We start from the raw sequence: 9,152 nt of genomic DNA, 5'->3' as shown, positions 1-9,152 counted from the left end.
AACTAAGTTAATAGAGGACACAGAGCAAAACAGAAGTGACAGCGGGGGGGGGGGGGGGGGGGTTGGTTGAATTTGAGTAAAAAAGAGGAAGTATCAACTGACAAAAAATACATTTCTTATCTTCCTTGTCACTACTCAGTATGCATCAAATACAGGATGACGTCATTGAAATATTATACTTTACCCTGTTCACATGTTCAGCAATAAAACTACTACTAAAGCTACTTTTTTTCCCCTCAAAGCAAGTCATTGATCAATATCAAGAAAATTGTATTATGACTATGAACAGCAGAACACAGTATTACATTAAGTTTTGTGTGTATACAATTGAAAATAAAACTGATTCTGATTTTGAGAAACAAAATTAAGATGAACACAAATTTCCAGTTTATGCACAGTGTGATTTTCCTCCAGTTGTTACAAGTCAAAAGTTAAAGCCCATGGGAAAACAGCTACAGTGGGGCAAAAAAGTATTTAGTCAGCCACCGATTGTGCAAGTTCCCCCACCTAAAATGATGACAGAGGTCAATAATTTGCACCAGAGGTACACTTCAACTGTGAGAGACAGAATGTGAAAAAAGAAATCCATGAATCCACATGGTAGGATTTGTAAAGAATTTATTCGTAAATCAGGGTGGAAAATAAGTATTTGGTCAATAACAAAAATACAACTCAATACTTTGTAACATAACCTTTGTTGGCAATAACAGAGGTCAAACGTTTACTATAGGTCTTTACCAGGTTTGCACACACAGTAGCTGGTATTTTGGCCCATTCCTCCATGCAGATCTTCTCGAGAGCAGTGATGTTTTGGGGCTGTCGCCGAGCAACACCGACTTTAACTCCCGCCACAGATTTTCTATGGGGTTGAGGTCTGGAGACTGGCTAGGCCACTCCAGGACTTTCAAATGCTTCTTACGGAGCCACTCCTTTGTTGCCCGGGCGGTGTGTTTTGGATCATTGTCATGTTGGAAGACCCAGCCTCGTTTCATCTTCAAAGTTCTCACTGATGGAAGGAGGTTTTGGCTCAAAATCTCACGATACATGGCCCCATTCATTCTGTCCTTAACACGGATCAGTCGTCCTGTCCCCTTGGCAGAAAAACAGCCCCATAGCATGATGTTTCCACCCCCATGCTTCACAGTAGGTATGGTGTTCTTGGGATGCAACTCCGTATTCTTCTTCCTCCAAACACGACGAGTTGAGTTTATACCAAAAAGTTCTACTTTGGTTTCATCTGACCACATGACATTCTCCCAATCCTCTGCTGTATCATCCATGTGCTCTCTGGCAAACTTCAGACGGGCCTGGACATGCACTGGCTTCAGCAGCGGAACACGTCTGGCACTGCGGGATTTGATTCCCTGCCGTTGTAGTGTGTTACTGATGGTGACCTTTGTTACTTTGGTCCCAGCTCTCTGCAGGTCATTCACCAGGTCCCCCCGTGTGGTTCTGGGATCTTTGCTCACCGTTCTCATGATCATTTTGAGCCCACGGGATGAGATCTTGCGTGGAGCCCCAGATCGAGGGAGATTATCAGTGGTCTTGTATGTCTTCCATTTTCTGATGATTGCTCCCACAGTTGATTTTTTCACACCAAGCTGCTTGCCTATTGTAGATTCACTCTTCCCAGTCTGGTGCAGGTCTACAATACTTTTCCTGGTGTCCTTCAAAAGCTCTTTGGTCTTGGCCATGGCGGAGTTTGGAGTCTGACTGTTTGAGGCTGTGGACAGGTCTCTTTTATACAGATGATGAGTTCAAACAGGTGCCATTCATACAGGTAACGAGTGGGGGACAGAAAAGCTTCTTACAGAAGACGTTACAGGTCTGTGAGAGCCAGAGATTTTCCTTGTTTGAGGTGACCAAATACTTATTTTCCACCCTAATTTACGAATAAATTCTTTACAAATCCTACCATGTGAATTCATGGATTTTTTTTTCACATTCTGTCTCTCACAGTTGAAGTGTACCTCTGGTGCAAATTACTGACCTCTGTCTTCATTTTAAGTGGGGGAACTTGCACAATCGGTGGCTGACTAAATACTTTTTTGCCCCACTGTATTTCTAATCTTACAGCTTGGTGTTAAAGTTTTGCATTTGCATAAAAAAAACCCTTGATTTGCATTGCAAATCATGAACAACAAAGTGATGTTGTAAGGCGATGGAACCTGATACTATCTGAGGTTTATCTGCATTTAATGACTGTGTGTGTTTGTGTTGGTTCATCTATTTTGAGTTAAAATAGGATGACATGTCCTTGTGACTAGGAAAAATAAATGGTTTTCTGGTAATTGTATCAAATTATTTTGCTGTTGGAGACTGATTAAAAGAAAATGCAGCAACAAGGTGGTGACCATTTCCTATTTAATAAATATGTTTTATCAAAAATGGCTGCGCAGGCCTAAAGTGGGTGGGATGAACTCTAAAGCTGTATGGGCAGGGCAAACCCAGACTTATCCCACATTAGTCTCAAATGCATGTGCCCAAAGAGTCACAGTAAAGCTTTAAGGAATACTGTAGTCAAGTCCTCTTTCTTTCAGTTGACGTGGCTCTAAAAAATTAAGCTCATCTTGTCTAGATGCCACCCAGAGACTCTGATCCATACATTCATCCAGTGGCGGTCCTAGCCTGTTTGGCGCCCTGGGCGAACACTCCCTCTGGCACAACCATACTGAATTTCACCAGAGAAAAGACAGACACACACATATGAAGAGAGAGTATGCATAGTATGCAAACGTCTACCAAACAGCCATCATAATTTGTCATACAGTGAGAAGAGGACACATCAATAATTAACAATGACTAATTAATATTAAAATCTGTAACATAATGTATTGTTTGTAGTTTAGTCTATTACTGTTACTATTTTTACCATTTCTTCTAGGAGCAACTGTAACCCACCTAATTTCCTTTGGGATTAATAAAGTATTCTGATTCTGATTGTCTCAGGATGACCTGCCATTATCCAATGACACATCCCTCCCCTTTCGACGGGTTGTGTGTGAGACTTTAAATCATCAAACTATAAAATATAAATTTTAATTGATCCCTTTACCCCGAGTCCTAAACTCGGCTGTTCACTCAATTACACTGAACAACAATGCAATTTGAGTTTTTCTTGTTTGTACTATATATTTGATTTATTGTAAGCAGCAGGAGTAAAACCTAAAGAAAAAAATAGTAAAAACATGAATGAATCTCTGCTCTTACAGCTTGTGCTTTTATTGTGCCATGATTTCTCTTTTGAAACTGTCCTCTTGCTCGTCTTTTGGATGCTCGCCTCTTCTTCACCTTTCCTGTTCCTTTCACTAAACTGCTGCACTCTTGTTCTCTTCTCTCGGCTCCTGTTCTGGTTAGAATTAGAATGCAATCAGCATGTGCCAAATATACTTGCTCCACATAGTGCATACATTATTTCCTATGGACTGCTGGGTTATCTTGGTTTATTTAAGTTAGTATTTTTAAAGGTGCAGTCAGTCATTTTTTAGGTTATTTGATAGGAAAAAAAGGATCTTGTACTCATAAATAAACATAGAATAGTGGATAAAAATGACACATTGTTAAATGTGTCATTGGTCACTGCTTAATTTCCTCATTATTTAAGCATTACTCATCCTTAATATGTCATTTATAAATACAGATATACGTTCTTAGAAAGAACCACTTCTGAACCTGATCTCCTTACTCCAAGGAGCTTTTGTGAGTTATCATTGTGCCAGAGGAGGAGGGCATCCAATACTTCTTTCATTTCACCTGAGTTCGCCTGTGGGAAAGCACAGCGCCGAATACCCTGACTATTTCTTCGAATTCAGGAGTACTAGTGAACTAACCTTGAGTGATTACTGAATTATCTTAATAAAGCTAATGAACGAGAGAAATTCTAAACTCTTAAACATCCCAGAGATATCTGAATTTATGTCGGCACCTTCACACTCCAGATATGAAGGCTCATACCTGTTTTACCTCTGGTATTGTGCCAAAAAGTGATCGTCTGACAAAAACTGATTTCCAATGTCTTTACTTATATTGGTAAATAGACTTTAGTGAACATGATTTACAAAAGGGTATATATCAAGTTTAATAACGACCCATTTTTTCAAGTATATTTATAACTCTGTGTTATTATAACTATATTAAAACCAACCCAGTCCTTTTGGGACACTTAAAATATGTTTAGAGAACTATTATTATATTTGTTGCAATTCCTGCTGTCCTCTTGGCCAGATTACTCTTTAAAAAAGTAATTTTAATGTCAAATGAATAAATACGAAGTAAAAATCACTGCCAAAAAGTGATTGCAGCTTCCACCTTGTGACAGGAATGTTGTTTGTGGCACAAGATGACTCAATATCACTCATGAGGGATACATATGACATGTTTCACATATTATAGACCAAAAAGTTGTCTATAGCAGTTTATCCCTCCTATTATGTTGCGGGTCAGATTGACCCAGAACAGAAGAGATGTCACATGTCATCTGCATCAATACCGAAAACGAAAAAAATCTAAATTATAAAAGAAAATTGTAAAATAATCAATGCCAGTGTTTCTGACACTTTTGGATGAGTAAATTTGCCCCGGGTCATCTTAACCCAGAAGCATAATTGGTGTTCCTGGAAACCAACATAACAGGAGGGTTAAATATGATCAACTGGTTTTTGACAAATACCGAAAATTTGTTTATGGCAGATTTTTTGACACCACACCAGCTAACTGACAAGACCTAGTTAAAAGTTAATATTACGGTTGAATATTATTGCACCTAACCTTAGGCTCCAGTATTCTAAAACTCGCACTTCCCCTCTGATAAACCATATGATTATGTAACAAATATGTCAGCTTACCAAAGAACAGAGGGCAATTTATTCAGGGTGTGACAGCACTTTACCACCTGTGTCCAACATATAATACAAATTTCTGGACTGGAGCACGTACATCGTTAAAAACTCCAGGACTTCATCACAGCCTCTCTCACATCCGCTTTACATGTGTAGTTTACAGGAAACTTAAATAACACTGGGTGAATATGTCTGTAGCAGGATAAAATTAGGGTCCCTTATATGAATGGGATTTAAACAGGGAGAAAGAAGAAAAATATTGGCATCAGTTACCAACACTTCACTCAATTGAGACTCACTTGTGTTTGAGACTCACTTTGCTCCTCCCCTTTGTGAGTGTGGACGCTTCATCTCTTTGCTCTTGAATGCTTTGCTTCTTATATTGATTTTTATTGATTTTTATGCTGATTTTTTCCCTTTTTTCCGTGTGAGCTTACCTGCGATAACTTCTGGACACTTGTAGATCATTAGGACTAGAGTGTTCTTAACAGAAACAGCAACATTTTATGGTTACCTTGTCCTCAGCGCTCCGTGTGTCTGTGGCCTAGACACAGCTGAAGCCTGATTACAGCGTCTGGGCACCGAGCAGCCTCAATAGCCTGGAAAGGTGCTAACCGCTAGGCTAACTAGCAACAAGATGCCTTCCCTCTCCACAGATGACTACCACAGCCTCCTGCAGAAGATTGCAGTACTGGAGACAAAAATTCATCGCTTAGAAGTAAACGTGGAGGTAAATGGACTGTGTGGAAATGAAACAACCTTGCCTTTGATTCAAAACAATGGCGATGAGCAAGCTAGTACACAGCTAAGGAGCACAGATAACATGACCAAGAAAGTAGACTCTGTGCATTATTATAAATCCTCAAGTGATAATCCCCCCTTAGACTGTCTTGCTGCAAAACCAAGACATAAATCATGTCTCCTGGAAGGGGGAGGACGTATCACAGGCAGGGCACAGCGAGCTGAAATCTCTGAAACCGACTGGCCTTCACTTCCTACGAGACAGAGAAGCTCTTCTACCCCTGTATACGGGAGGAAACAGGACTGGACAACCGTGAATAGGAAGGTTAACAACAAACCTCCAAAACAACTGAATGTGAAACTGCAGAACAGATTTGCTGCACTATCAAAGGACCCTGGATCTATATCGGTCAACCATCCATCTAAATGCAGCGAAATAAGGTCTGAAAATCTGTTGAAAAGTGAAAGGCCACAGGGAAAGCTAAAGGCTAGGCCTGAAACTCTGATTGTGGGTGACTCTGCCGTAAAGGATGTACAAAGGATGTGCGGTAAGAACACTAAAGTCCTCTGCTTTCCTAACGATATGGTCAACAACCTGAAGGAGAGAATTCTTCAAATTGCAGATGAATATCCAACTGTGACAAACATTGTTCTGCATACAGGGTCAAACGATGTGTCCAAACAACAGTCGGAGGTTCTGAAACGGGACTTTACTGGATTATTAAATACTGTAAACTCTCTGAATGCAGCTGTATTCATCAGTGGACCTGTACCGCCGGTCAGAGGAGGAGACGAGAGATTCAGCAGGTTGTTTACACTGAATAAATGGCTTATATCAGCATGTGCTGACCACTCAGTGCACTTTATCGACAACTTTAATATTTTTTGGGAACGCAGGCATCTGTTCAAAGCAAATGGATTTAATTTTAACAAGTCAGGGGTGAAACTGTTCACCTCCAACTTGTTTTATTCCATACGTCATCCATCCGTGCTTGGTGCCAAGGCTGAGATAAACGAGGAGTTATCTCATAAAGAGGAACAAACAGTACTCCAAGAACAGACAAAGCCCAGCAGAAACCTTGAGGAGGAGCTCCATTTGCCCCCACCCGGGAAGAGCCTCAGAAAGGAGAGACATCCATGGCATCTGAGGAAGAGCCTCAGAAAGGAGAGACATCTAAGGCAAGAAGAGGGGTCCCTATTTGCCTCCAACTCTCTCAACAACACCAACGACCAGGACAAGGGACCACGACCTTCCCCAGTCCCCCAAACCCCTGACAGGCCATCACCCTCCTCCCCCTCCCTTTCTCCCTCCTCCCCACACCTGAAATTCACTGAGGAGATGATGGAGCGGGTCAATGCTGGGCTCAGATCTACCCCCCGTCCCAATCCCTTTTTGTCCCCCATAAACCCCCCACCAGAGCGGCCAAAGGTTCGCCATCGAGCCCCACCCTCAACAGAGCAATCGAAGTCACATTGCCCAGCCTCGCCCCCCTTAGTTCCTCTTCATGCCCTGTCTCCGCAGTCTGATGCGTGATGTGTGAAGGGTCCGGGCTGTGAGGATTATGGCAGTGATGACTTTTCCCAGGAGAAGCTGGGACCCTGTTTACTAGAAGGTTTTAAAATTTCTGTACTTTTAGGTGACAGGAGACATGTGGCCTGGTCAAAACACAGAGAGCTGCACTCTAAAAGATCTTTAAACATAGTAAACATACCTTGTGTGCCACAGACTGCTCCCAAACACGAGGGGACAAGTAATACCTCTAAAACACTTAAGTTGGCTTTATTAAACATTAGATCTCTAGCTGGGAAAACATTTTTAATTAATGATTTAATCACTGAGCACAGCCTTGATTTTATGTTTTTAACTGAAACTTGGTTGGACCAAAGTAACAGTGGAGCTGTTCTCATCGAGACGACCCCTCCTAACTACAGTTTTATCAGTGAGGTCAGGGCGAGCAGGAGAGGAGGAGGGGTTGCTGTCTTATTTAATGAATCATTTCAATGTAAGCAGCTATCTCCTGGAAGTTTTCAGTCTTTTGAATATGTGGCTTTACAGCTGAAGGCCCCATCCAAAGTTGTGTTTCTTAATGTTTACAGGCCTCCCAAATACTGCACAGACTTTTTTAATGACCTCAGTGAACTGCTGTCTGTGATCTGTGTTGATTTTGACTGTGTAATTATTGCTGGGGATTTTAACATTCATGTGGACAACCCTCAGGACAAAGGGACTAAAGACCTGAGTAACACTCTGGGCAACTTTGGGCTGACTCAGCATGTAACAGAGGCCACACATAATAGAGGACACACTCTTGACCTACTGATCTCCAAAGGCCTGAGCATTTCAAAGGTTACTGTGTCTGATGTGGGCCTGTCTGATCATTACTGTGTTTTCTTTGAAAGTAAAATCTCAGCCCACACAAATATATCAACAACAGTGATCACAAAACGGTGTATAACTGAACACAGTAGTGTAATTTTTAACCAGGTCTTCCCATTAACACCTGACCTGCCCAGAGGGTCAGTCAATGAGCTCGTCAATAGCTTCAATGCTAACATGTTAAATGTAATGGACACTATTGCTCCCATTAAGGTGAAGGTTATCTCTGGAAGGAAAAAGTCTCCATGGAGAAACTCCACACTGGTGAAAAATGAAAAAAGAGAGTGTAGGAAAGCTGAGCGCAGATGGAGAAAAACAAACCTCCAGGTTCATTATGACATTTATAAAGAGAAACTTCACAATTATAATTTACAACTGAGGAATGCAAGGAGGTCCTACTTCTCTGACATCATCACTAAAAACAGCCATAATGCTCGGGTCTTATTTTCTACAGTTGACAGGCTAACAAACCCTCCTGTGTCAGTGGCAGCTGAACTTCATTCGACCATGGCCTGCAATGACTTTGCCAAATTCTTCACTGAAAAAATCCAAAAAATTAGACAAGCAATTGGTACATCAACAGCAGATCCAGGATATGTACTGTGTCCACCAAAAAACTGTTTAAACACCATGAAACAGTTTCAACCTATTAACAGCAAAGACCTGGAGGACATCTTAGGTCAACTGAACTCCTCCTCCTGCTGTTTAGATGTCCTGCCAACAAGTTTTTTCAAAAAGGTCTCAAAGACTTTAGAGTCAGACCTGTTACAGATCGTCAACTTTTCTTTATTATCAGGTGTGTTTCCAGAATCACTAAAAACTGCTGTAATCAAACCTATACTGAAAAAGGACAATCTTGACAAGACACAAATGAACAACTACAGGCCGATCTCAAATCTCCCGTTTTTAAGTAAGATCATTGAAAAAGCAGTTTCTCAACAGCTCACTTACTTCTTAAAACAGAATAATTGCTACGATGCCTTCCAGTCAGGTTTTAGACAGAACCACAGCACTGAAACCGCTCTGACCAAAGTGTTTAATGACATATGTCTGAATACAGACAGTGGAAAAATGTCAGTCCTAGTTTTACTGGATCTCAGTGCAGCATTTGATACAGTTGACCACAACATATTACTCAAACGACTGGAGAACTGGACAGGTCTTTCAGGAACTGTACTAAACTGGTTCAAAACATA

This window comes from Diplotaxodon limnothrissa, linkage group LG1 (genome assembly GCF_057381915.1).
Source record: "Diplotaxodon limnothrissa isolate DT_005_m linkage group LG1, D_limnothrissa_male_GT1.1, whole genome shotgun sequence".
Classification (NCBI taxonomy): Eukaryota; Metazoa; Chordata; class Actinopteri; order Cichliformes; family Cichlidae; genus Diplotaxodon; species Diplotaxodon limnothrissa.
Note: the sequence above shows the minus strand (reverse complement) of the source record.